This window comes from Typopeltis vanoorti, chromosome 23 (assembly GCF_054136105.1).
Source record: "Typopeltis vanoorti isolate ZY-2024b chromosome 23, IOZ_Tvanoo_1.0, whole genome shotgun sequence".
NCBI classification, from domain to species: domain Eukaryota; kingdom Metazoa; phylum Arthropoda; class Arachnida; order Uropygi; family Thelyphonidae; genus Typopeltis; species Typopeltis vanoorti.
The window spans coordinates 8,897,830-8,924,781 of record NC_143571.1 but is presented as its reverse complement, the minus strand read 5'-3'; the positions used below and the strand labels follow the sequence as shown (position 1 = coordinate 8,924,781).

Below are 26,952 nucleotides of genomic sequence, written 5' to 3'. Positions count from 1 at the left end.
ACATGATTAAGTTTACATTATTATTAATCTCCTATCAACAGTTATCCTCTAAATCAATCTGTTAATTGTGAGCACGCCAGTATTGTCATATCTAACATTTCGTGTTTCTAAGACACTTCTAACTGAATAAATCCACCTAGATCTTGGTGGATTTATTCAGTATTTTGTTCTTCCTCTGGGTGTTTTTCCTGCCTTCTTGGCATTGAAGACCTGTTTTTACAACCTTTCCTCTCCCATTTTTTGACCATACCATCTTAGATCAGCCCTGCTCACACATTGTTGAATACAAGCAATGCCAAGTTTCTTTCCAATGTCTTCATTTTTAACATGATTCCGTCGTCCGTTCACTCCCCTAATCTATTAGAATCTCATATCTATGGTCTCTAATCTTTGATCGAGAGCTTTATTTCTAACCTAACTCTCAGATCCCTGACTTGAAACTGGTTTGAACATTGTCTTGTATATCACCAGTTTAGTGTTTTGGCTAATTTTTCTCCTTATCATACCAACTTTGCTTATTCTGCTATCTATTTCCAGATTTAACTTGCCATTTTCAATTAAAACTGTACCTAAATATTTGGAATAGTTTACTTGTTCTATAGCCATTCAGAATGCAGCTGTAGTTTTCTATGTTTTTTCCTATTTTCATAGTTTTGGTCTTTTTATTGCTGAATTTCATGCCAAATGTATTGCAGCTATTATTCAATTTAGTTAGCGAATCCTGGAGACATGCACTAAATGTGTTTTAGTAGTACATCATCATCTGCATAAAGAAAAGAACTACGCTTGCTATCTGGTTTTAATATCAGGTGTAATGCCAGTTTCTGTCATAATGTGATCCATAAAGATGATGAATAAGAGTAGAGATAATATGCATCCTTATCTCACACCTGATTTTACATTAAACCATTTTTCTTTACTTCCTTCAATTCTAACTGCTGACTTACAGCTTAAATATAGACTATGTACTGCTCTGTATAATGTTCCATTTACCGCATATAACTATAGTGTTTTGAAAAACCTTTTTTTCCTGGGCACCTTGTCGTATGCCTTTTCTTGATTTACAAAACTTAAGTACAGATCATTGTCATTTTCATGATTTCTCAAGTATTTGTCGTAAACTAAAAATCTGATCCTGACAACTTCTATTTGACCTGAATCCAGCATGTTCTCCCAGTTTCTTTTCAAAAGTTTTTCTCAGCCTCTTTTCAAGTATGCTTGCATGTCTTACCTGTAACACTTAGAGAAATCCCTCTGTAATTCGCACATTCAGCTTTATTCCAGTTTTTTTTTTTTTTTTAATTTTTATTTTATAGATGTCAAATATGAGAACTCTGCTCCAATCATCTGGAATTCGACCTTCTGAATTATGCAGTGTAGCCACTGCAGAATTTTTATACCTGCATACTTGAGCATTTGTAGTCTGGACAACTAGAATAGAAAGCAATCTTCTATGCTCATCCAACTCTAGATCTTTTTTCGTAACCAGTTCTTCTTTACATCGTGAGGTCACTTTTCCTCTCGGTAACAGACCATAATTTGGTGCAAGTTTCATTTCTAATGGACTACCTGTTATTTCAAAAACATCCTCTGTCATTTTGACATGACAGTTTTCTTTCACAGAAGAAGATAGCCACAGTCAAAGATTGACTTACTCAGTGCTGGAAGAAACAAACAAACAAAAAATCGAAGTCGAGCCAATATATCAAAGGCGAGTTTAGTCTAGTTCGAATTATGATCGAAGTGACGAAGGCTTTGAAACCAATATATTAGGTCTGTTAATGTATGTATTGTCTGACCCGTTTGCCCATTTTGCAGAATGAAAAAACCTGTCATTGCTTGTATGAGACGGGCCAATTCTCCTTCATTTGAAAAGTTCTTATAAAGGTTCCTTGCATTCTAGAGGCGGTTAAGGCTAAGTTGTCGCATCATCTTCGTGACTACGCTGTAGAATCGCCTCCATATATTGAGTAATTGTTACTGTGGCTAAGCGATAGCCCAAGATTCACATTAAACGGAAATATCGGCATGTACACAGTCACACTCGCAGCCCATCTTCTGTCTCATGTTATGTTAATAACACATTATTAATACTTACTGTGATATGCTATAAATTTAGTATCTACAGCACTAATGATATATTGATTATTGATAATTATTTTAATATTTTAGTTTCCTGTGCCTTGATTTGTCTGTAGAACGCATTTGCCATCTAATGAATATAGTGTATAATTAGAAAAAAAAATCATTATATTCATCACATTCATTATATAGTTCATAAAACCTACTTTTTTATTTTCTTCTTGAATAGCGATTGCAATTCTTTCATCAGCACCTCTCGCAGTGATGCATATTTTTTATTTTCGAAGTTGAGTAGAAAAAACTCATTCGTGACTTAAAAGCAAAATATGACCTACCTGCTGTATTTCGTATTTGTACCGAATTTAAATATAAAAATGTTAATTGTATGCTACTGCGTAATATTTTTTCATTATTACATTTTAGATTTTATTTATCATCGCAACACACTATTTAGACTAGGAATTCACTTGTTAATACCCAACTTGAAACTTTCGATCGAAAATACGAAATCTTAGCATTGAAAATTTATGACATAACCTATAATTCAAGTCAAGTTAAACTTATAATCATAAATGCATATCTATGTTAATTTATTATTGACAATTGCTTTTCATTTGTCATGTACTGCATTTAAATAACAAGTAGGACAAATAAATCTTCTAACGCCTTTTCATTCGACTGTTCCGCTGTCGAATTAGCTGATTTGTGAGATTTAAAATTCAAGTGTTCTTAACCCAAGAAAGGAAATCTTGGTTTACTTGTTTATCCAAAGATTGACTGATTTAGGAATTATCTTAAAAAAAAAAAAGTTCAGAAAGCATCATTCCTCTGGTCAGTAGCTATAATTCAACCAATGTTTTTATTTTGTTTTATTTTTCTTCTGCAAAATGTCACGATGCCACTCAGAAATGCGTTGCCGTAATTTTGAGAAATAATATTGAATTAAAAACAACATTACAACTCCTTTAAGAGTTAAAATTAATATACAAGCTTTTTTCATTTTTAATAATCAGCCTCATACCTCAGCAAATGCAATGCTAAAAAATGAAAAAAATATAAATAATTAATTTTTTATATTATACTGTTATACTATTTTGCTATTCTAATTGGTTGCAAATAATTTCGTTACAAGGGAAGTTTTGAAATTATTTATTTACGTTGTTTTATCGTTTTTATTTTCTTCTTTTTTTTAAAATCTGACAGTAATGATTATGAAAGTAAATAATGTTCTATCCTTATCGGTTAATTTACAAATAGAGAGACGTTTCAGAAATTATGAAAGCTAATATATTCAGTATGTACGCTAATATCGTCCGAAATCGAAGGTTGACATCTTTCTAAACTCCGACGGAGTCATATTTTCGAAAATACGCGTATTGAAAACTTGACCGGTTTCGGCATTTCTTCCACACTTCCATAAGGGGTATTTTACAGTTTCGATCGTGGAACCGACAATTAAATAGACAATACATTCGACTACGAGAATTTTTCATTTCGATTTCCAGAAACTTGATGCAGAATGAGATGATGAATGTGAGTGTGCAAATAAGTTGTTGCTTTAATTAAAAAAAACGTGAAATAACCATGTAAACGATTTTACAACGTTGCTCTCGTAGTGTATCAGGTGGGTGGTTCGCTAAAGCGGCAATTGAAAATCATATTTGAGAATGATCACTGTTCAGGTTTGGGCACTTCTGGAGTGAGAGTATCAACAACGACCATTGACTTGTAAGGTAAAGATCGCAAAGGGTATTAAAATAATACTCTTTGCGATCTTTGACAGCAAGAGTGAAATTGTGAATAATTTGCTATTCCTTACTATAGACGAGAAAATTTTCTTCTCTGTTAAGTCTCAATTACTGGTTTGTTTTCCCTGTGGCACCATCTTTCTTACTTTATAAATCACCTCAAAGAACAAATTTCACTTACAAGCAAATAATTCGATTTGAACATCTTGTTTTTCCTACAAAGTTTAAGATTTTAATAAAATCGGTGGGCCCTGACAGGATTCCAGTGAAGGCATGGAAGGCACTGGGGAAAGAGGGAATTGACCTGCTGTGGGACCTGTTAATAAAAGTTTGTCAACAGGAAAATATACCCGAGGAATGGAGGGAAAGTACTCTTGTCCCCATCTACAAGAGTAAAGGGGATGCACAAGACTAAGAATTACAGAGGAATAAAATTGATGTCCCACACAATGAAAATCCTAGAGAGGGTTCTTGATGGATGACTGAGGAAGGAGGTGGAGATTGAAAAAGAGCAATTTGGCTTCACTGGTCGATCGACGACAGACGATGGAAAAGTTTCGAGAGAAGCAACGGGAGCTACATCTGATATTTATTGATCTGGTCGATCGACGACAGATGCTATCTTTGGGTTACGACAGGTGATGGAAAAGTTTCGAGAGAAGCAAAGGGAGCTACATCTAGTATTTATTGATCTGGAGAAAGCGTATGATAGAGTGCCAAGGCAAGAAGTCTAGAGGTGTCTGAGGTAGAAGAAGGTAAAATCTATTCCTGTTTAATATTGTGGTGACGGAGGAGGTGAGAGAAGACGCTGGTGACGGTGGAGGTGAGAGAAGACGCGCCTCGGACTATGTTGTATGCAGATGACATCGTGCTGTGTGCAGAATCAAGAGAAGTAGTGGCAGCTAAACTGGAAAGTTGGAGGAAAGTACTGGAAGAGAGGTATGAGACTGAGCAGAAGTAAGACAGAGTATATGTGTTGCAAAGTGGATGGCAGCCAGGAGACAGATCTGGAGGTGGAAAGAAATATTATTAGGAAGGTCAGTGACTTTAGATACTTAGGTTCAACAATGAAAGAGGATGGTGAGGCTGAGAAGGAAGTGGGATGCAGGATGGAGGAACTGGAGAGAGATGGCTGGAGTGCTATGCGATAAGAGGGTGCCGATCAATCTAAAAGACAAAATCTACAGGACAGTAGTGAGACTAGCTATGACGTATGCTAATAAAACTGTGGCCCTGAGGAAAAATAACATCAGCAGGATGGAGGTAGCGGAGATGAAAATGCTTAGGTGGATGTGCGGTGTGACCAGAAAGGATCGTCTGAGAAATGACTATGTAAGGGGAACGGTGAAAGTTACGAACTTAGGAGCGAAGATACAGGAGGCGAGGTTGAGATGGTTTGGTCATGTGATGAGGAGGGAGGACGAATATGGGGGAAGAAAGGTCATGCAGATGGATGTGCAGGGGAGGAGGAAGCGCGGGCGGCCAAAGAAGAGATGGTGGAGGAAGACTTGAGGATGAAGAACTTGGATGTGGCTACAGCATAAGACAGGAGGTTGTGGAGGAGACTCACTACAAACAGCGACCCTACTTAAGTGGGAAAAGCTGCAGAAGAACAATAATCTGGATTTTAAATAAAATATTAAACTTTGTAGTATACATATATAATCTGCGTTGTTGCTACACAACAGACATTATACAATATATTATGGAGCGTACGTAGCTCAGTCGCGAAAACGTCGCAATTCAGATGTCGATTCGAATTCTGTCAACGGCGCAAAACTATAAAGGTTCCTCGCATCGCAGGTCAGATGAACACATAACAATAGACATACCTGTCCTTAGGGAATGCAGCTGAGGAATAGCAAGCCAGTTACATCTTCGATGAAGATAATAATAATAATGTACGTAATGTTTATATAATTTCAAAGTACTGCATAGCAATCTTAATTTCTCATTACTTATTAAAAATATATCAGGTATTGTATTTCTTTGTGACTACACTATTTGAGAATATAAAAATGTCATATTGATAACATCACTTTTGTGACAGTTTTTTGCCGAATCGCAGCAATGAAACAAAACACGAGTTTTACACAAATTCCGCAGTAATAACTATAAGAATAAAGTGAAATAAAATAGTGATGTTTATTTCGTCACTTCGTGATTGTTTTAGGATTTCAATCGTGTATTATAATTAATTTATAATTGTATTATAAAAATTCATACTTATGGAATTTTTATAATACAACGTATAACTTCCTGTTATACGCTTTTATTGCACTTCTAAATCACTTTCCGTTATTGTCAATTTCATTTCCGATATATATATATATATATATATTTTTACTTTTATTTATTTTTGAGGTGTTGCTATGAACTTTCCGTATCATTTGGTATTTTCGGATTCCTTCATGTCTTGTAGGTTCTAAAACTGTACCATTACGTTAATGATACAGCAGATTGATTACATTCTAATTGAAAACCTTGTCGAACAGTTACTCAAATAATGTCGATATTTTCGATTTTGATCGTACGATATAATTTAACTCAAGTCAACCAGAGTAAATGTACCGTAAGCAGTATAGATAACTAGGTGGCTAGCGTGTGGATTACTTAAAGCAATCCAGGCATAATTCAGTATTCAACAGAACTCACACACTCAAAAAAAAGAAAATGAATAAAGAGCCTATTATTTGAATTGGTATTAGGAATAAATTGTGGTATTGAAGACCAAGGTATATTACATGTAACAAGTTATATTAAGATCCAAAGGGGTTTCTCACAAAGAAGGCTAGGGAGGGGTCTGTCTTTTCGCAAATTAAATTGGAAAATGAAATTCGAACATTTTAGCATTTTTTTAAATTGCAGTGTACTTTTCTTATAAAAAAAGTCACTTATTAAAAAGAACTTTTCTTATGAAAAGCAACCATTTGTGCATATGTTGACTCTAATATGTTCCATTTCTGATAGTGCCAAAATCTTCTTTTCAACGCTAACTTTGAACATACTATGTTCTTATGTAAGAATATCTATTTCATTTTTTTTGGATAGTCATATTTTTATATGCAATATATTTGAGCTTTTCTTCTACTAGTTCGTTTTACCACTCCCCCCCCTCTTCAAATATCGTTGCTTGTCCATATTATCTAAATTAAAACCTGATAATCCACATTTAATTAAACCTATAAATGCTTTTATAAGTTTATTATGCTTCTCACTGCAATCGAGTTTTCGATTGAAAATGCTTAACAGAATTGCTAGAATTTTGACAGGTTCGGAAGAGGAGTTAGTTTCCGATTTTTTAAAATTAATATTTAGGAACTAGATCGTTTTTTTTTTGGCATGTTTAAAGTTATGGCCCGAAGTAACTAACCTGTTTTGTGGTATGAAAAACCGAAGTTTCTGGGAGGGAAAATCTTGCCATCTCCGTATGAGATTTTAGGAGCTTCCAGATAAAGATTGAATAGATGGCTTCAGGATGGAAATACTGGTTTAAGAGGCGTTGGCATGCACGCAGACCTTTTTCGAGTGCAGTTCTTTTACTTCTCACAATTAACTAAAAGTGCTGTTGAGTAAACATACTCTTCAGCATGTTAATTATTAAATTAATAAGTAATGATCGTTACTCGCCTACAATTTGAATAGAATATAAATTCGAAGTCATTATGCGAATAATTATAAGCCTAAACTTTAAGTGGGAAGTATTCTGTCATAATAACAGATAATATAATTATGCAAAAAGATGACCTCATTTTCCCGTCTGGATCGAAATTGAATTTGAAGATTATTTAACTAAGAATCTTATTCAAGATTTCATCAGAATCCATCGAAGACTTTGAGAAGTGTTGAGGTCCGATTTTCTATAGTTTTTAAAAATCTACACTGCAGTCATAGTAGCTGATAGTCAATACTTTCCCAAAAAACAAATCAGAAAAAAAAGTCGGAATTATGAAGGAAGAAGGATAAAATAACCAACATCATGCTGGAGATGTGATTTGGGAGCCAACAAGCAATCTTTGAACAGTTAATAACAATTTGTATCATATAATGACAAAAAAAAATCGTTGTTGTTGGTAACGTTCAAGATATCGTTGAATTAATAATCGTTGGAGATCTATCTACTCCATCTTGTTGGCCGAGTGAAATCTAAATGTGGACATGGATGTTTAGAAAATCTCTTCAAGTGGTAGATGATTTCATAGTCCAGTATGAAATCCTTTCGCCTTAATGGAGTGCTTAATGGACATTTCTTTGTCGTTGATAAAACTTATTCATCTGTAGAGGATTTAATTTTTAAAATGCGTATGATTCAATGTATCAAACCTTTTAAATTTTCTAAAATTTGGCACACGCTACAGGGATGGAGAATCGCTGCCCGGGGTATCACAGTGGTTTAAATGCCAAAAGCATGTTTTGGTATTTTCCATAAGCATACATGCTCACAATATACAGTTTTCTATGAAAATCGGGTCGAAACCTTCGTTATATTTTTTATAAATTAAAGACAAATACTTTTCTAGTAATAAATTTCGAAAAACACCACTAAAGTAATCATTTTGAAATAATGGTTCTCTAGTCTTCTTCTTTCACTATGCCTTATCCCATGTTAAACGGGGTCGGCGCACCGATCTTTAACCTTCCTTTTCCAAGTTCTCCGGTCCAGGGCGTCCTTCGGACTCCATCCTTTCTCCCTAAGATCCTCTGTCACCTTATCCCTCCACCTGAACTTGGGTCTGCCTATTTTCCACCCTTCCTCTCTACATGTCCGAGCCACCTCAGTCTACTTTCTTGTATCTTCTTGCCAATTGGTCCCACCTTAACTGTCCCTCTGATGTAGTCATTCCTTATCCTGCCCTTCTTTGTCACACCACTCATCCATCTCAACATCCGCATCTTCGCCACCTCTATCTTCCTCTCCTGTGCCTTTGTTATAGGCCACGTCTCCGCGCCATGAAGCATCGCTGGCCTCACCACCATCTTTCCTCTTACAACTCACTCTCTTGTCGCACAGGACCCTGCTCATCTTCCTCCAGTTCATCCAGCCGCATATTATTCGGTGCTGTATTTCCTCATCCAGGTCACCATTCCTCTCGCCGACCGACCCAAGGTACTTGAATTTCTTCCCTGAAATTAGCCTTTCACCCTGAAGTCGTATGATCATATCCTCGTCACTCCCCGTTGACATATATTCAGTCTTCTCCCGGTTAATTTTCATGCCTCTCTCCTCCAATACCTTTCTCCACTCTTCCAGGGTATTTTCAAGCTTCTCTCGGGATGATTCGCATAGAACAATGTCGTTGGCAAACAGCATGCTCCATGGTGCCTCCTTCTTGACATCCTCCACTAGTACATCCATGATCAGGTCAAAGAGGTAGGGGCTCAGAACTGACCCTTGGTGTAGCCCTACGACAATGGGAAACCCCTTCTGTCATGCCGACACTAGACCTGACCTGAGTTTCTGTTCTCTCATACATCTCCTTCACCATCCTCACGTACTTCTCCGACACCCCCTTCTTCCTCATACACCTCCATACCTCCTGCCTGGCCACTCTGTCGTATGCCTTTTCCAGGTCTGTAAACACCATGTGCAGCTCCACTTGCATCTCTCTATATTTCTCCATCAATCGCCTTAGCGCAAATATCGCATCCGTTGTCCCTCTTCCTGGCATAAATCCAAACTGCTCCTCACCAATTTTCGTTTCCTGCCGTATCCTCCCTTCAGTTACTCTTTCCCATATCTTCAATGTGTGTGACATCAGCTTGATTCCTCTATAGTTGCCACAGTCTTGAACATCTCCTCTTCCTTTGTAGATTGGGACGAGAATACTTTTCCTCTATTTCTCTGGTATCTTTTCCTGTTGGGCTATTTTCCTTATCAGATCCCATAACATATCCACGCCCTCACTGCCCAAACTTTTCCACACTTCCCCAGTATCTGGTCTTCCCCCACGGCCTTTCCTTCATTTTTCTCAGTACTCAATCCACTTCCTCTCTACTTATGTCTTGCACCGGTCTCTCGTTTGCCTTTACATATTTTCACCCCTTTTTTAGTACTGTCCGACCTCAGATGCAAGACTCCTCGATACTTCTGCGCATGGCAGAAGGCGAATACATTCCAATAATAGGGTAATCAATGCGTTACGTAGAATGAGTGTTTTCTTATTATTATATGTCGGAAATTTAGCTTTTCTTTTATAAAAATTCTAGTTTTTAAAGTGGTAACTATTTTGCTTGTACAACAGTTGGAAAATTTTACGTATTAAGCATGATTTCGCGTGTTGGTGACAAATTTGTTCATCACCTTATTCCTTTTCTCCCTTCAACATGAATCGACTCTTCTTGGCAAAGTGCCAACCAAGGCTCTCGCTTCTGTGGTCGGACAGTATTAAGGTGTTTGTGCTAATTTGAAATTTACTCTTTAAATACCACCCAAATGCAATTTTATATTGTAAGTGAATATTCTCGAATTACTCATAAGGGAGATGGATACCCGTAAAAGATGTGTCGTATGGGTTTGAGTTGCCTCTCAACGTCCTCTAAATGCACCTATACCTTTCGTGCAGTTTATGTAGCATTTCCCTGTATTCCCCACTATATTTCCAACATGCCATCAATAGTTTTAAGGTTTAAAAAAATAAAAAATAAAAACATTATTTCATGTTCAACTTTGTATTCTCCAGGAATATAACTACACGACTTGGAAAGAAATCAACGGACACTCCCGTGGGCGCAGTACATCGCACCATGTAACGAGTCACGTGTTTATAGCCGGTATAAATTAGAGGAATATGATTGTTTGTGTGTGTTCAGGTGAAATCGCGGCAAAAGGAAACTGACGAAGTTTAAAAGAGGTGTTATGATAGGATGCCGTTTGCAGGCCTATCTATTCGGCAAATTATTGACAAATTAGGCCATCCCAAGTTCCCAATCAATGATACCATGCATACTGAGATGGAAGCGCAGGCAGTCAACTACAAGTACTACCCTCAGTGTATGACCCACCACACTCACCGTACGTGACTGTAAGCTTCTACAAAGGATAATATGTAAAAACTGTCACTCGTGGGCTGATGAATGCTGAGTTCCGGGCATCGACGGAAACACGAATCTGCACAAACACAGTCAGAACCGAGGCTTACAACATACGTTTCCATGGTATAGGATAGCAATATGCAACCCCAACATTACCCGAACCAACATGCAGCGTCGTCTTCAGTGGTGCAAAGAGCATGTACAGTGGGAAGCTTAAACAAGTTGAATTATGGAACGACAAATCACCCTATATCCTCTACCGAGCAGATGGACGGGTGTGGGTGTGTCGGATGTCTGGTGAATATCTTTTTATAACTAGAGTGCGTAACCCCATTTATGAAATTCGGAGGTGGTGGTGTGATGATCCTGTTTTTTCTGGTTTGATCTCAGACATCTGTTCGTGGTGACAAGAACATTGAACTCCGAGAGGTGTCTGGACTATGCAATGCTTCCTATTTTTTGGCGTTTCTGTGGAACTGACCGTTGTCTCTTTCAGCAAGACAATAATAACGCACCGCACCATGTCATAAGGCTGCTGCTGTGACTGCGTGGTTTGTGAACATGAACGCCACCACACTTGATTGACCTTCACAGAACCCTGATTCTCAACCTTACTAAACATTTGTGGGATGAAGTGGAGCGTCAGGTGAGGTCAAGGGATGTCTACCCCCACAACAGTCCGGGGCCTCATTGCGTGCCTACAGGAAGAATGGTCCAAAATTCCAATTGATCTCTATATCATATGCTTGTGGAAAATATGCTCTGTAGGATTGCTGCGGTCATCGCAGCGAAAGTGTTATTGTCCAAAGTGTTATTGTCACACGAATTCGATTCGTTTTGTTCTCTGTCCGTCTGTATGCAGATTATTCTGGAAAACGCTGTTGGATAGATATTTTGAATCCTTACAAAAAGCTGTCGAGCTATTCCAGTTTTTATTTAACTTGGACCATGAAGGATACAAAGTAAAAATTGTGTCGAATTATATATTGCAATAACTTCGATTTGGCTGTATGGAATAAATTTGGGATTCTTAGATGCGCTTAAAAAGATACGCGTCAAGTCTGCGTTTCGATTTTAATGTTTTTTATTATTATTATTATTATTTTATTAGGTTATTACTTTCGTGCAAAATTCAAAGAAGTGTATTAATAATTCTTCACTAGCTGAATGGAATTTGATATTTAAGATGTATTTTAAAATTTGGGGAAGATTTTCCAATTTTTATTTCAGTCAGACCACTTGTAGTGCAAAAGTGTGCAAAACAATTATATATAAATCTAGAGTACGTAGTAAAAAACAAACAAACAAATAGGTCGACATATCATAAATGCGCTATAACTTTTATCACATTGTTTATATCTTGCTTCTGAGATCTCTGTGAATAGGTTAAAATGTTAGAAATTTCAAGTCCAATTTAAATTCCATATAGAAGACTGTTGATAAATGTTAAGATGTACAACTAAGACTGTTGTTCACCTTTTCAAAACATTCATTGCTGTATTTAGTTCACTATCGAATTATAAAGCAATAGATCTCTGCCTTTTTATAGAAAAATTATAGAAAAATTGGGTGCAAGACTATTTTGATGAAAGGTTCATTATAATTCAGTTTTTGTCAAAATAAAATGATGTCTACAGTACATATGCCAAAACGGTTCTAGGTTCATTTTTCGTAATGTACGGTCTTAAAAGTACAAGAATGCTCATGAAATACATCTTTTGTGTGATTTGCATGCTCGCATTTCCTTACTTATTATATTTCGCGTGAGACGAAATTTTATATTTTGAAGATTGAGGTTTTGATTATGCAAAACAGACGAACTGGTTGGTGAAAATGCAATAATACAGTACTTCGTCTCGCGACTTTAGCCGCCTTGTACATAGTTAATTTTAAACACGTGAACTCAACTCTTGCTTTAGCCTAATTATGTTCATGGTTTTGTCAGTTAACATAAAAAAAAAAAAAGGGAAGAAAAGGTTTCTTAAACTTATCTTCATTAAAAAATAAATACATGCGTGAATTTTTTAAGCTAATAAACAGCTTCGTTTAAAGATCGTTAAGCGCTCATGTAACAATTTGCGTAATGTAATGGTGTTTATGGTGTTTTCTGTCATTCCACGACAGAATTCACTCGCAGCATGTAGCATCTCTTTCGCTCCTGGCAGGTTGTAAGGCTTTAGAGAGGTATTGAAGGCAGAAAAAGAAAGGTGGCGAATGAAAGAATACTTCGAGATAGCAATAATACAAACAGTTTCAAGTTTTAGATTGCTGATCAGAGCTGTGAACTGGATGCTTTAATGATTTGGAATGAAGGGCTAAACAGTGTTATGTGGCGACATCTGTAGGGACAAATGACTCGATGTATGGTCAACATCTTCAGTATATATATAAAAAAAATCTTTAACGTCAAATCGATTGTTTCACATTTTTGATAATTTTATTAAAATCATATAATCCGTTTTAACTTTATCCGTCATTTTAGTCTTTATTATCCTTAAATGAAAGCATTTTTAGAGAAAATATATTCCCCTCTCCTCCCTTTCGTTCCTTGCAAGTATTAAGTTCTTTTCAAGTGAATATTTTGTGTAAACATCGTTTATTTTGGATGAAATTAAATTTCTGTAAAATTAAATTAAATCAAATTTTGTTTTTGTGTATATTAAAATTTAGTTTAAATCATCCATTAATTTCATTTCATACTTTCACATCACAACGAAGGGTCGGCGTCATTTTCGCTTTTAGTATAACGCAAATTTGAAAAATTCCTGAATACAAACGGAATAATTGAATTCCGTTTGTATTCAGGGACTGCCGATCCTTCGTTTGACTTCCGTTTGATGGATAATTGCTTCATTTGAATACGGAACAATATTTCATGTCGATTCGTCATAATCTGAGGTTTCAATTAATATATGTGTATATTTGCAGAAATGCTGTTGGAATTGAGCTCTTCCGGGCTAAATATTCAATGATATCGTAGCTGTACTTCATTTGAATACTCATTTGCCAACGTAGTGGATTTAATTGCAAACACATCACTTATTGTATTAATACTTTAAAAGAGATTATTAAAATTGTCATTTATCATAAATGAATATTCGGTTCTTTTCGCACCCAATGATTTTTATGAAACCGCATTATTTTTCTCTTTATTTATTTTTATACTTTCCAATGAATGCTTTCATAAAAATATCTGTTAAATTTTCTCTCTCTTACACACACGCGCACGCTCGCGGTTAATAAGTTATTGAGAAGTTTTGAAAGTTCCATGAGCACGATTTCAATGATTTCAAACACTGATTTCAAGATTCTTGCCATGTTATGAATTTTAACATTTCTGTGTAATTACAGTGCTTTCAATTTCTTCATTTCCTTTGGGCCTGTAAAGGCATTAAAAAGAAGAAAGAAATTATAAGCAATTAGTAGAAATACAAGGCTTTCGGAATATTTTACGGCGCAAGTGTGCGACAGTTGAATTATTAATTAACTTCCTGTAGACGGTGATATCGTTTTTATCAAAGTCTGTTTAAATTAAGAATTACCAAACAATTCTCTTTCCGCATGAAATGTATTTAACTGACTTCCACGATTACACACACGATGTTTTCAAACTGATGATGTTTTCAAACTGATGCCTATCAGATTCATTCGAGCTAAAAACAAAATAAGCTATTTTTGTTTTTTTTTTCCCTCCGATGCTAGGGTGTCTTAAAAAACCGAAACACGAAACATCCGCTTACCCTTCTGGTAATTCGACATCTAGGGAGTGGCGATTCCTTTATACTGCAAGTCTCAGGTCATCAACCTTTATTCTTTTTTTATTATTATATTTTTTATTTTCCTTCTTTAAGGCATGCTACTTTTTTGCTTTCAGTAAGTCTCGGGATTGACTTTTAGCTTTAGGTTATTATTAGATGCTTCATAAATGATAATTATAAAAATGATGGCATTCCTATGAGTAGCTGTGTAGTGTACGATCCTGCTTTTGGGGCCATCTTTAGTTAAACGGAATATTTTAGGCGGATTTATGGCAGAGAGAAAAGGTAATTCTGTATCTTTCATTTAGCTAAACAGAGCCTAAAACCAGGATCGTAAAGTGCTGTAGAATGCGAAGAATAATGCAGTTCATTTTCTGCACTTTGCATTTCATAAAGGTCATTTACGCAGGCATCTGTTTCTGCACCATATTTAAAATTACTGACATTTTATGTGGCTTAAGGTTGTTGGAAGAGAGAAAGAAAAAGAGAAAGCTTATTAGCACATGATTTAAACAATTGCATTGTATTTTTTAGAGAAAGGGCGATGAAGGGAGATTTTTCTTCTAATGAATAGAAGAAGGGATGTTTAAAGAAAGAAAAAAAATATTTAAGTTTAAAGTTGGAATCGTCAATGGATAATGGTTAGTTAATTATCATTAATATTTTAACGTCTTTTTTGAGTAAAGTAGCATGATTATAATGTCATTTCGGATGGAAGAATCAAGAAGAAAAAAAAAAGACGGACAAAATATTGCTAGTAGTTGTTTTGTAAAAGTAAGATATTTATTACTGCTAGGTGCAAAAAAAATATCGCTAATTGGGTATGACAAAACCTAGTAATTGGTATAGGAAAGGGATGTATAGATCACTATTATTACATTTCTATTATTATTACATTTGAACAGTTTTTATTATAAAAAAATGAGCATCCATTTCAATATCTGAGTTCAGAAATTTGTAAGAAATTATTAGATACTGCCATGAAGAAGATACAGGACTATTGTAATGTGAAGCACATGAAGAAAGTGATAAAGGAGTCTTCCAAATAGAATGAGTCAAAAACTATCTCATAAAATCTTGTAACGTGAATAACTGCTCTACGCATGTGCAAAATATTTCTTTAAGAAAGAAATTGAGTGCTGGAAGTCGCAACTCTAAGGCATAATATTTGTAGTCTTGTTTGTATTCAGTGGTGGGCTTGTTTACTGGAGTCAGTTAGGATTTTTATATTATGAAATGCACGCCTTCTTCCGATTCGACTAGATTTTGTTCTTTGTTTTTAAATTGTGATTTGACTAACACGAGCATCCCTCCTCAGCTAAATATAACATAATATGTAATTATTATTTCTGGGAAAATCCTCATGTTATTCCTCTAAGCAAATTTTATTTTTACTTTTACTCAAATTTTAGGGCATTACTGATGTTTTGTACAGACAGATATATGAAGAATATATAGGAGGAATAATTCGGGCATACCTTTGTAGGATGTTGCTGGCTGTCTTCTTATTCAGCGGCATCCTGGCGTGTGGCGATATACATTCATCTGCTGTTAAAGGAAGTATGATTGAAAGGAAAGGAGGGGTTGGAAAAAAGTGTGGGTAGAGAGATGTGGGAGAATTATTGGTGAGGCAAGGGGTATGTGAACTTTTTGAAAAGAAACCAGAGTTTTATATATATATATATTATTAAAGGTGGGCAGAGAATACTTTGAAATTTCTAGTTTACCCCCCACACACACTCCCAAAGTATCATCTGTCCACTTTTAATAATATATTGTATATATATAAAAATCCTGCTTTTTTGAAAAAGTTCGCATACCCCTTGCTTCACCAATAATTCTCCCACATCTCTCTCTCTCTCTACCCCATATTTTCCAAACCCCCCTTCCTTTAATCATACTTCCTTTAACAGCAGATGAATGATAATCGCCACACGCCAGTATGTTGCTCAATAAGACAGCCAACAACATCCTACTAAGGTATGTCCGAATGCTTCATATATCTGTCTATACAAAACATCAGTAATGCCCTAAAATTTGAGTAAAAAGCCAATGACATCATAAAAGGGGCACTCCCGAACAAAAATAGTCTAAATAGCCATAAAAATAATATAATGTGTAGTGATCTTTGGATATAATAAAAATGCTCTGTGCATGCTGACCATTATATCTCATCATCGAAGTATATGGACATCATGACAGTGTACTTCGATGACTCATCCACACCCATTTCCTACTTTTCGTCGTAGTCATATACGAGATAGTCGAAGTTTACTTAAAGAAGATGCTGATTAAACATTCATATAGAACATGAGTCACGGTAGTGAATCATATTCTATCTGAATATGAACTCATGTTCTATATATATATATATATATATCGGTTCCGCTGTAGACATTTTTACAAATCACATCGTTACCTATTTTGGCGCAATTTAATATAACTATTTCTTATTTCATGTTTCACTAAGAATTTCAGACCAGTTGTATTTAAATAAAGAAGTGGGATTGTACAGGCCGCTTCTTCTGCAGACACTTCTAGTCTCATTTAATCTGACGGAACTTATTTCTGTTTAATTCGGTTTAATCGTAGAAATAAATTAAAATGTAATTTGCAGTGTTCCTGCTCAGTGGACAACATTTCAACTTGCATCCTTCGACCAAATTTGGAATTTTTAAATTTTTTCTGCGTTGCTGAATTTCCTCAGAAATTCAGCCTAATTGGATTAAACCGAAAGCAAAATTGCATATGGGAGCTCTTTCTCTGCAAACAATTCTGCAGATCGATCGTTTATTCGTTTTTTTTTTTTTCGACCAAATTTGGAATATAGTTTTTTTGTTGGTTGTTATGTTATTCAGTCATTTTAGGAAGTTTAGCCCGATCTAACTAAAATCACGCGGGGATTGTAGGGTTCGCTTTATCTTGAGACATTTACATAAGTCATTCAACTACAGTGGGTCTTATGTTATTTCAGATCCCTGAACAGTTTCCGCGTAATCGGACCATAATAATGGAGTGAAGGGTTGTAAAGAAGGGAGGAGAAAAAAAGTAAAATATCGCAGACACCGCTACTGATCGCATCATTCGCCGATTTCTTTTTTACACATTCCATCCAAATAATAACGGTATTTCATTAAGAACATATGTTAAAAAAAGTGTACGAGTTACTCAGGGAACAGGAGATTGGTGGCATTTTAACAGCGACTTTGACTGACATTGTAGTTTTAATTGTTGCGAATGTAAATTCCTATCTGAAATTTTAGCAGTATTAACAGCTACAACGTATCAATTATTAAAAATAATGTCAATAAACTAGCGGCCAGTCTCTTGCTTTTTCAGTAAAGTATGCCCACGCTTTAGAGATCTTCGCTTGGACACTTGCCAAGAATAGTCGATTCGTGCTGAAGGGGAGAAAGAAATGAAAGACGGACGAATTGGTCGCCAACACGCGAAATCACATGCTTTATAGGTAAAATTTTCCAACTGTTATACAAGCAACATAGTTAACTACAATGATCATAAACGAGAAGTTAATTTTCCGACGTATAATAATAAACAACTCATCCCAGGAGATGGATTGATTACCCTATTATCGGAATGGATTCTCCTTCTGTTGACATGCGCAGAAGTGCCGAAGGGTCTCGAATCTATGGCATACTTTTTTACATAGGAGGAGGTTTCTATGAGATGATATTATCTTCGTCAGAGAAAGGAAATAAGTATTTCATTGAAACTTATTGGAATGATTCTGTTTATTATTATTATTATTTTATAATTGCACTTGTTCACTGGTTGAAGGATTTCAGTTTTGAATTCTGTGTAATGGGATTCAAATCCAGTTCATGAACAGGTCATTCATTGAATCTTGTCGACTGAGAGTGGGTTATCTGGTCTGAAACAAATAGGTTTTTGGAATTATTTCCCAGATGATCACTGGAATTCTTCTGCTGCAAACCAAGTAAAGAATGCAGCTACAGTTAGTTAACTCGTTTCATTTCCTTAGTACTTTGACGTAATCCTAAAACTACAAAATAAAATAGTATAATTGTTTGTTTGTTTGTTTGTTTACTTTTTTTTTCATTTTAAATCTGATATCTGAAATAATGTTATGAATGAGCGTAGTATTTTAAAATTTAGGTTACAGAACGGGAAGAGTAGTGTAATTAAAACCTCACTTTACTATTCTATAAGCGGTATTTATGCATATTTTATCTAATTTCATTACTTATTTTGTCCAATTTTTTAGGTTCGTTCGCAACATGCGTAAGCAGAAGCATTAGTTTTGTTTTGTCTGCTAGTTATTCTTGAACTCTGGCCCGGATGAATTTTATGGAAATTCTTATGAAAATTAAGTCATTTCAAAATATAATCCGGCTATTTGCAGGTAGAAACATGCAAAGTGTTTCGACTTACACTATCCGATCAAAAATATCGTACGCTTGTTCATCCCAACTCTCGTTCTAATATGAGAGGCATTAATATGAAATTGGTCCACTCTTTGTTGCTATAATAGCCTTCAATTTTCTGAGAGGGCTTTCCACTAAATTTTGGCGCGTTACTGCAGTAATTCCTTTTCAGTCTTCCAGAAGAGCCTTAGTGAGATTGGTCACTGATGTCGGGCGATTGGGCCTGACCCACTCGGCGTTCCAGTTTATCTCACAGGTGTTCGATGGGGTTGCAGATTAGGGCCCTATGCAGGCCAGTCAAGTTCTTTGACACCCATTTTATCAAGTCATTCCTGCGAAGATCTCAATTTGTGGAAGGGGGCATTGTTGTTTTGTTACAGGAAGGGGGAGAGGCTTCACTTAACTGATGTCACAGAAGTTGGAAGCACAGAATTGTCTCGAATGCCATTATAAGCCGCAGCGTTAAGATTTCCCGTCACTAGAATTGGGGTGTCCAGCCCGAACCATGAAAACCAATCCCAGACCCTGATGCCTTCTACACACAAAGATGCAGTTGGCATACATAAATTCGGCAGGTAACATTCTCCTGGCATCCACCAAACCCATATTCCTCCACCAGATTGCCAGATGGCGAAGCATGACTCATTACGCCAGAGAACGCATTTCCACTGCTTGCTCCAGATTTCAATGGCGGTGAGCTTTACACCACTCCACCCGACGCTTGGCGTTAAGTATGTGCGGCTACGCGTCTGTGGAAACCCACGTTCTTCTTCACCAGATGAACAATTGTGGTACTGGCGTTGCTTGCTGAGACATTTCGGAACTCGGTAGCGAGTGTTTCAACCGAGGTCAGGCGATTCTTTCGCATCACACGCTTCAGCACTCGGCATTCTCGCTCTGATTTTATGGCCTACCCAGTCGCGATTGTGTTGTTTGGCTCGTAGTCGTTCCCGCTTTACAATAACATCATTCACAGCTGATCGAGGCAGCTGCAGCAGGGCAGAAATTTCCCAAACTATTACTAGATATCATATCCTATGATAATACACCTGAGCTCTTCAGGACGGTCCCTTTTACGGTTAATGTTGTCTATGAAGATTTCAAGCCCTTGTGCTCCCTTTTATACCTGTATGAATTATTGGTTGTGATGTATATAACCATTTCCACTACTACGAAGGAATGTTAGGATATATTTTTTATCAGACTGTGTATACTCGTAGGTATGTAAACTCTCTTCTGTCTGTAACGGAATTAAAATTTGGTAATTTAGGATGTACACCAAAATATATCTACCTGATTCAATTTGGGTTTCATTCAAACCAGTTTATTGAATCATTTTGTAAAATGATTCGAACTGATAGTATAATTCTGCATCGGCTGAATGGAATTTAATAATTTTTTTTTTATTTATTGGTAGTTATGTTTTCTGTTAACATTTGTCGAGTCATTTCAGTTTTGACTTGATTTGGACCACTTTAATAAACATAATGAGGCAATATATATATTTTCAGTACAGTTGATCATGAATTGTGTCGCTTCACTATACAGATACGATTACGAAACGCGTCATTTTTATAATTGTCTGCAATTGCCGGTCTGGTTGGCCAAGTGGTTAACGTAACCATTCTCCACACTGCAGGTTCGAATCCGCCGTGCTCTTGGACGAATATCTTAAGTGTGAATTTGAAGTCTGAAGTGGCTCGAAAAACTTTCCTGTTAGATCTCTAAAATAGTTTCCAGATTATGTAATAAAACTACATGAATAAAAGTAAAATTATAAGAATATGGTAGCCCACCCACGGTACTAATACACTTCAGTGCATATAACCTTTTGTGGGTCGGAGCTGCATAATAATAATAATAAATAAAAGATGATAAAAGCACATTTCCTTTGTTACTTATGATGTGATAGGCTTTGACGGGAAATCCTCAGTAAAATTTGCGCCGCCTTATGGGCAAGATTGCTGACTCATTTCTTAAGGAGAATTGTGTGTGTGTGTGTGTATAGAAAGGAGGGGGTTTGTAATTAGGACGCTATTATTGTTTCGTTTTGGCTAGTATGTCTATTAGTTCCATACGTTCATTTCCTTCATATCTTATATCATTTCCTTATATCTTCATATCATTTCCTTCATATTTCCTTCATGTACCTCAAACAGGCAAGCCAACTTGCCTGTTTGAGGTACAAGAAAAACGTGTTTCTGGAAAAAAAGAAAAAAGTTTCCACCGTTTATTTTCTTCCTAAGACCGATTTACTCGTTTAGTAGGATTGCAGTTTTTTCATCATAGACTAAGTTTGAACCCTTGTCTTTTATTTTTTAAAAAGTAATACTTGGCAAAATTGCGCTATTTGAATAGAAATTTATTTTCCTTCTCGATCCAAATTTAAGATCGTCTCTCCCAGTCCTTTGTTCAGCAGAGTTCTGTTTTAATAGGCTTGCTGCTAAAAAAAGCTCTCCATGGTCGGATAATACACAGTATGTGAGCTCTGAATAGAATCCTTTATTCAAAACACCTTCGCTTCATCTTGACAGCGCTTTACTTTATCTGCAGGACAAAAATCTATTCAAGGATGCGAACAGCGCTGCCATATGATATGTCATAGTAGTAATTTATGAGCAATATTATGATATCAACTAGCTTTAGGCAGTTGAAAGACACGATTCAATCCATCCTTATCTAAATATTTATCTTGTTTTATTTATATCTTATAATATATGGAATAAATATCGATGGGGCATTTTAGGCTCTTTCTTCAGACTAAATGTTTATGTATTAGCTAACTTCGATTCTTTTTTTTTTAATTAGGATTCTTAGATACACTTCAACCATATGTGTGAGAACATAGCTAAGGTCTCCAATTATTATAAGCATAAAACTCAGTCCTATTTCATTTCTCATAACGATAAAAATACTTTTCCCTCCCCAAATAAATATATGAAATTTCCCTAAAATATCCTTCAATTTTTTTAAGTTACTCAGTTCATCTTTCTAAGTTCATTCTACGTCATCTCATCTAGTTTGATCGGAAAATTGGAAATTTTCTTACAGAATTTCCTGATCCAGTTATATTTACATGAATTAGCACGTATAGTTGTAATTCTGTTACAACTATACTTGTTTTCATTCATTTATCGTCAATTCCAAACTCCAATTTGGAAATCTTTTTTGCATGCATTTTAATCTACAATTATTCTTTAATCCATACTTAATAATTTCTTAGTTTTCTTTGTTATTGATCATCATTCATTCCATCTCGAAGTGATGTACTGTTTTCAGTTCAACAGTTCTTTCTGTTCTTCCTCTGTGAATAATGTAAGAAATCTCTTTCGTCTGGTACAACGAAGCATCTATTAATAATTTAGTAAAAGTTTATATTTGCGCTCAACCGGCATAAACGTTGTAGTAAGTTAAGCATAACGATCAACCTTAGATTTCTCAAAATCTGACAAGATTCCTTCATTCTTATTTATTTTTTTAGCTGAATTTATTTTATTTCTATTTATTTATTGATTTTTTTTTTTTTTTGATCGGCATGCTTGCCTTGCTTTTGAATTCATAGTATGTTGTGGAGGCTACCTTTCTATTTGATTTGCGATTGCTCATCAGAGAGTGCCTCCGTAGCGCAGTCGCGGGATTTGAGTCGTGACATTTGTCATTCATTTAAAGGATCCGTTCGAATCACTTCTTGGACGAAGGAATCTTTATAGCGATTCCCTGAATGTGACAGTTTTTCTCATTCTAGAAATTCCGGTTTTTCATGTCTAGCTAAACAGGGTTGGGCTGGTTGAAATTACGGTCAAAGTTACGAAGGCTGTAAGGTCAGTGTATTAGGTATGATAATTGCATATGTTCTCGACTGCTTGCTTGTTTTGAGGAATGAAAAATCAAGTTTCCAGAGGGAAAAACCCTGTCGTCGTAGCTAGCTAAACTCACCTTCACTTGAAAAGCCCTCATAAAGGTTCCTCACTTCCCAGACGGAATTTCAGTCAAGGTCTTCCCAGGTGAAGGCGCAAAACAAGCACACCGGCTGGAGAATGCAGACATAAATGTTCATAAGAATGTCTGATTCACCATCCACGTATAAATGCGGATAGTGAATCAGTCATGAAAACCGTAGATCTGGATAAGTGTCAGATGCTAAACCACATGTCATATTTTCCTTTGTAGATGGAATTATCGGTCGTTATTTGAAAATTCTACCAAAATTGTCGAATTGCTGGCAATTCGACAATTGTCCAGTAGAAGTGCGATTTAACTTCAAGGTTGTCCTTGTAGCTCTTTTGTCCCTCTTCTGTGGTAAGTTGCTTATACCACGATTACTCCTTTTGGAAGTGGATGATTTTTCTCATCTTTTAACCACTTTTATTAAATATATTTTTGAAAATTTGGTTGTTTTAAGTATTTGTTCCGTTTGTTGTTAGATAAGAACTTTCTGAAAGTCAATTATATTACAATTATATTACGAAAAGTTAATTATATTTCTCGTCCACGTGGTTAGCCAAGTGGTTACGCGCTCCGCAACCATAGCCTGGAAAAGGAATGTCCTGTGTTCGATTCTGTCACCGACGTGAGGAGCTAAGGATCTTTCTCAGACATAGCCAAGTTAGCCGGTCTTGGGCGTGGACAGTAGGGTTTTTCTCCCCAGTTTATCTAGGGGTTTTCCTCCCGCAAAGCAGGCAAACCGGTCTTAAAGAACACAACGCTTCACAGACAATTAACAGACGATTCACAGACATGGTTGAGCGTGGGGGTAACGACCCCACTTCGTAGGGAGTTATGAAACCCAAAAATGGGAGGCCAAGGCCCTACGTGGGGCTTTAGTGCCGAAGAACAAGAAAAAGAATTATATTACTCATTTTCTCTATCTTGAGGTGCAGAATTGGCCTTTTCATTATTGGTATTTAAGACCTCACGTCTCGGGTGATTAACGGATGTAATTCCTAATTTCTTTCGAAACACTAATGCATGTAACAGAGGTTCCAATTTTCTGATCAAGTAGTGCAGTTATTTATGCTATGTTTAATTTATAATGAAACATGGCGAAACAAATTCAACGAGGTTGAGTTTATTCTCTAAGAATCTTCAACGAATCTCGAAGAAGGACATACAATTAGAATTACAAAAAGAAGTCGAAATCTTTAAGCGTTCATTTTTATTTAGTGCGTGTTGTATTTAACATGTGTTATTGAAATCCATTTTATATTTGAAAACAAATCACACTCTTTAGAACGATTTGTTTCATGACTTTTATAGCCTCCGGTGACAGTCACTGCTACCAGCTGGTTCTGCAGCTTATGAGCCGTTGATTTGTGTTTATGGACATCTGTTTTGAAACTGATTAGCGAAACATCTGCTGACACAGAAAAATAGCTGCAAGGTATGCTTTGCAGTTAAGAGAAGGAATAAAATCTCTTAAAGATCTTTTCAATTATAGTTTGCTTCCTCCTCCTTTAATGATTTAGTGAGAATTTTTATACATCGTTAATACTGGCTTTTAAGTAACCTTTTACGAAAACGTTTTTGGAGTAGCCGACGAAGGTACGAGGTAAATTTTCATTTCATAAACTGTAATTATGAGCAACAATTTTTTAGATGTTGTTAGATGGAAGATCGATTATTGGAGATATATCTGTGTTTTGGTCGTATTGTCCACTTTCCCAATAAGTTCAACTCTTAAAATTAATAATGTAAAGCTTTATTCAAATAGGAAGTTCTGTGCGCAACAAAGGGCATCTTATTGTCGCCATACAGGGGGTATATAAAGAATTTTTAGTTATTTTATTTTTATATGAATTTCATATACACGAAAAATTGTGGGTGAGATTTGCATTCACTTTCCAGCCACCAAAGGAAATCTAATAACAATTGTAAAGCAAAATATTGGCAAATGTAATTGCTGTGTATGTGTGTGTGTATATATATATATATATATATATATATATATATATATATATATATATATATATATGCTATTCCCGTCGAAATTCCAAGCCATGTTTTCTGATATGGACATATTTTTTGTACATTAACGCACTTTCTTTGATATTCGCCTTTCGAAATATAATTTGCGTAATTGATTCATAACCTTAATGCAATTAAGGTTATGAATCAAACAAAGTCAATCAAATCAAATAAAAAAAAATAAAGCATATTTTTAAATCTGACTAAACGCAGTGATCTATGTACTGAGTTTCAGATCTGAGTGGAGTTGGGAGAAAAAAAATCATGGCGTTTTCTCTGATATATTATTTCAAGAATTTGGAAGTTTTCAGAATACTACTTCGCCATCCACATTAGAACGTAAAATCTGAGTAATATAGGAAACAAATATAATCATATTTGCTAGTTCTAGCATCAGAGACATAAAGATTGATAAATTACATTACTGAAAATGCTTTTTTACTTTCGGTTACTTGGCGTTTCTGATACAAAATTAGATTCCCGTATTTACTGAATCTGTCTTACCACTTTAGGATATTACGAGCTCGTCTTTGTTCAGAAAGAAATTGCTAATTAATATTAAGACACACAAATAGGAAGAACACTTTGCATCTGTATTATGCATGATGTTTAGAAGATAATGGTTTCAAAGAGTGCCCCTCCTTCCATACAGGATGGTTGAGTAAAGAGACCGAGGAAAAAAAGGAAGGAAAGTCGCAGGACTGTGAAAATAGTATAATACAAACTGTGTGTGTGTGTGTATATATATATATATATATATATATATATATATATAGTAGAGAAAATAGTAAATAACAGATAATGGAAGATATATATTATTATTATACAGACACCTCCATGGAATCCGTAGACTCGTCCATTTCAAAAACATTAACCGACAATCATCAGTACTTGTACAATATCTGTCATATTTTTCTTTGAAATCATTCACCGACAAAGCACACATAGCTGACTCTGGCAATCTATTCCACTCATTCACCACTCTTCATGCAAAATATTTAGTCCTCACTCCCTTGCTAACCACATTCTTACTCAGTTTTACTCGCATTATTCACATATTGAAATATTTCGTCCACTTAAATCCTATAACACCCCCACCCCACGTCATCCAAGCAACTTATATGTCTTTATCATATCCTCCCTGATCTGTCGATTAACCAGCATTTGTAACCCACAAATCTTCTATCTCTGGTCATATGGAGCATCACCAGTCCTGCCACCATCTTAATTACTCTCCTCTGAATCCAAGAAACCCAAGCAATCAAATCTATCATTAAACCAGACGAGGCCTTATCAAAGCCTTATAAAGTGGAATAATAACCTTCTTATCTCTGTATATCAGGGTGTTCTTCAATAACCAAGTAATTCTATGAGCTGTTTTAGCCGCTTTTGCAATATGCCCTTTGAATTTCAACTTCCTATCCACCAACATCCCCAAATCCCTGAATATCTTTCATTTTGTTCCTAGGAAAAAAGAAACTTCGAAAATAAGGAGTTCCCATCCCTTTGTCTCTCTCCTCTATCCTCAAAGGAATCCACGAATATCGGTTTGATTTGATTATCCAATTACCTAGAGCCTCCGTAGCTGAGTCGGTATAGACGAAGCCGTTGGGTTGGAAAGAGCTGGGTTCGATTGCTGTCCAAGACCTGAGGAACATTTATCTAGTCTTTTTCGACTAAAGGTGAGTTAGCCAGTCTCATACGTAAGTAGAGGGTTTTTTTTTACCCGGAACCTCGAGTTTTTCGTCCCTCAGAATAGGCAAACGGTCCCGTGAACACACACACACAGATCTATAGTCATAAATACATATTAATCTCATTAGGAGGAGTCAATTTTCCTAATGGAGGAAGATGGGGGGAGGGGGGGACCCCAGACGAAATAAAATCGAATTCCCTGTTTCTTTCGGGGTATGTGTGTGTATGGAGGGGGGGATTGAAAGTGATCTTCGTCGATGATAATGA

General features: G+C 35.9%; 1 protein-coding gene across 5 annotated transcripts in view; it reads left to right on the top strand.

Moving 5' to 3' along the window:
- Positions 1-26,952, top strand: part of LOC150093607 (cyclin-dependent kinase 4-like) — a 358,246-nt gene that overhangs the window by 97,547 nt on the left and 233,747 nt on the right. Inside the window, exon 2 of one of the 5 annotated variants that reach the window (XM_090412877.1) lies at positions 26,459-26,672. The exons of 3 other annotated variants lie outside the window; for them this stretch is intronic. The gene's annotated coding sequence lies outside the window, so the exon portion shown is untranslated. Of the gene's footprint in view, positions 1-14,568; positions 14,659-26,458; positions 26,673-26,952 lie in introns of those variants that run through there. One more of the 5 variants, XM_090412880.1, reaches the window with a different exon arrangement.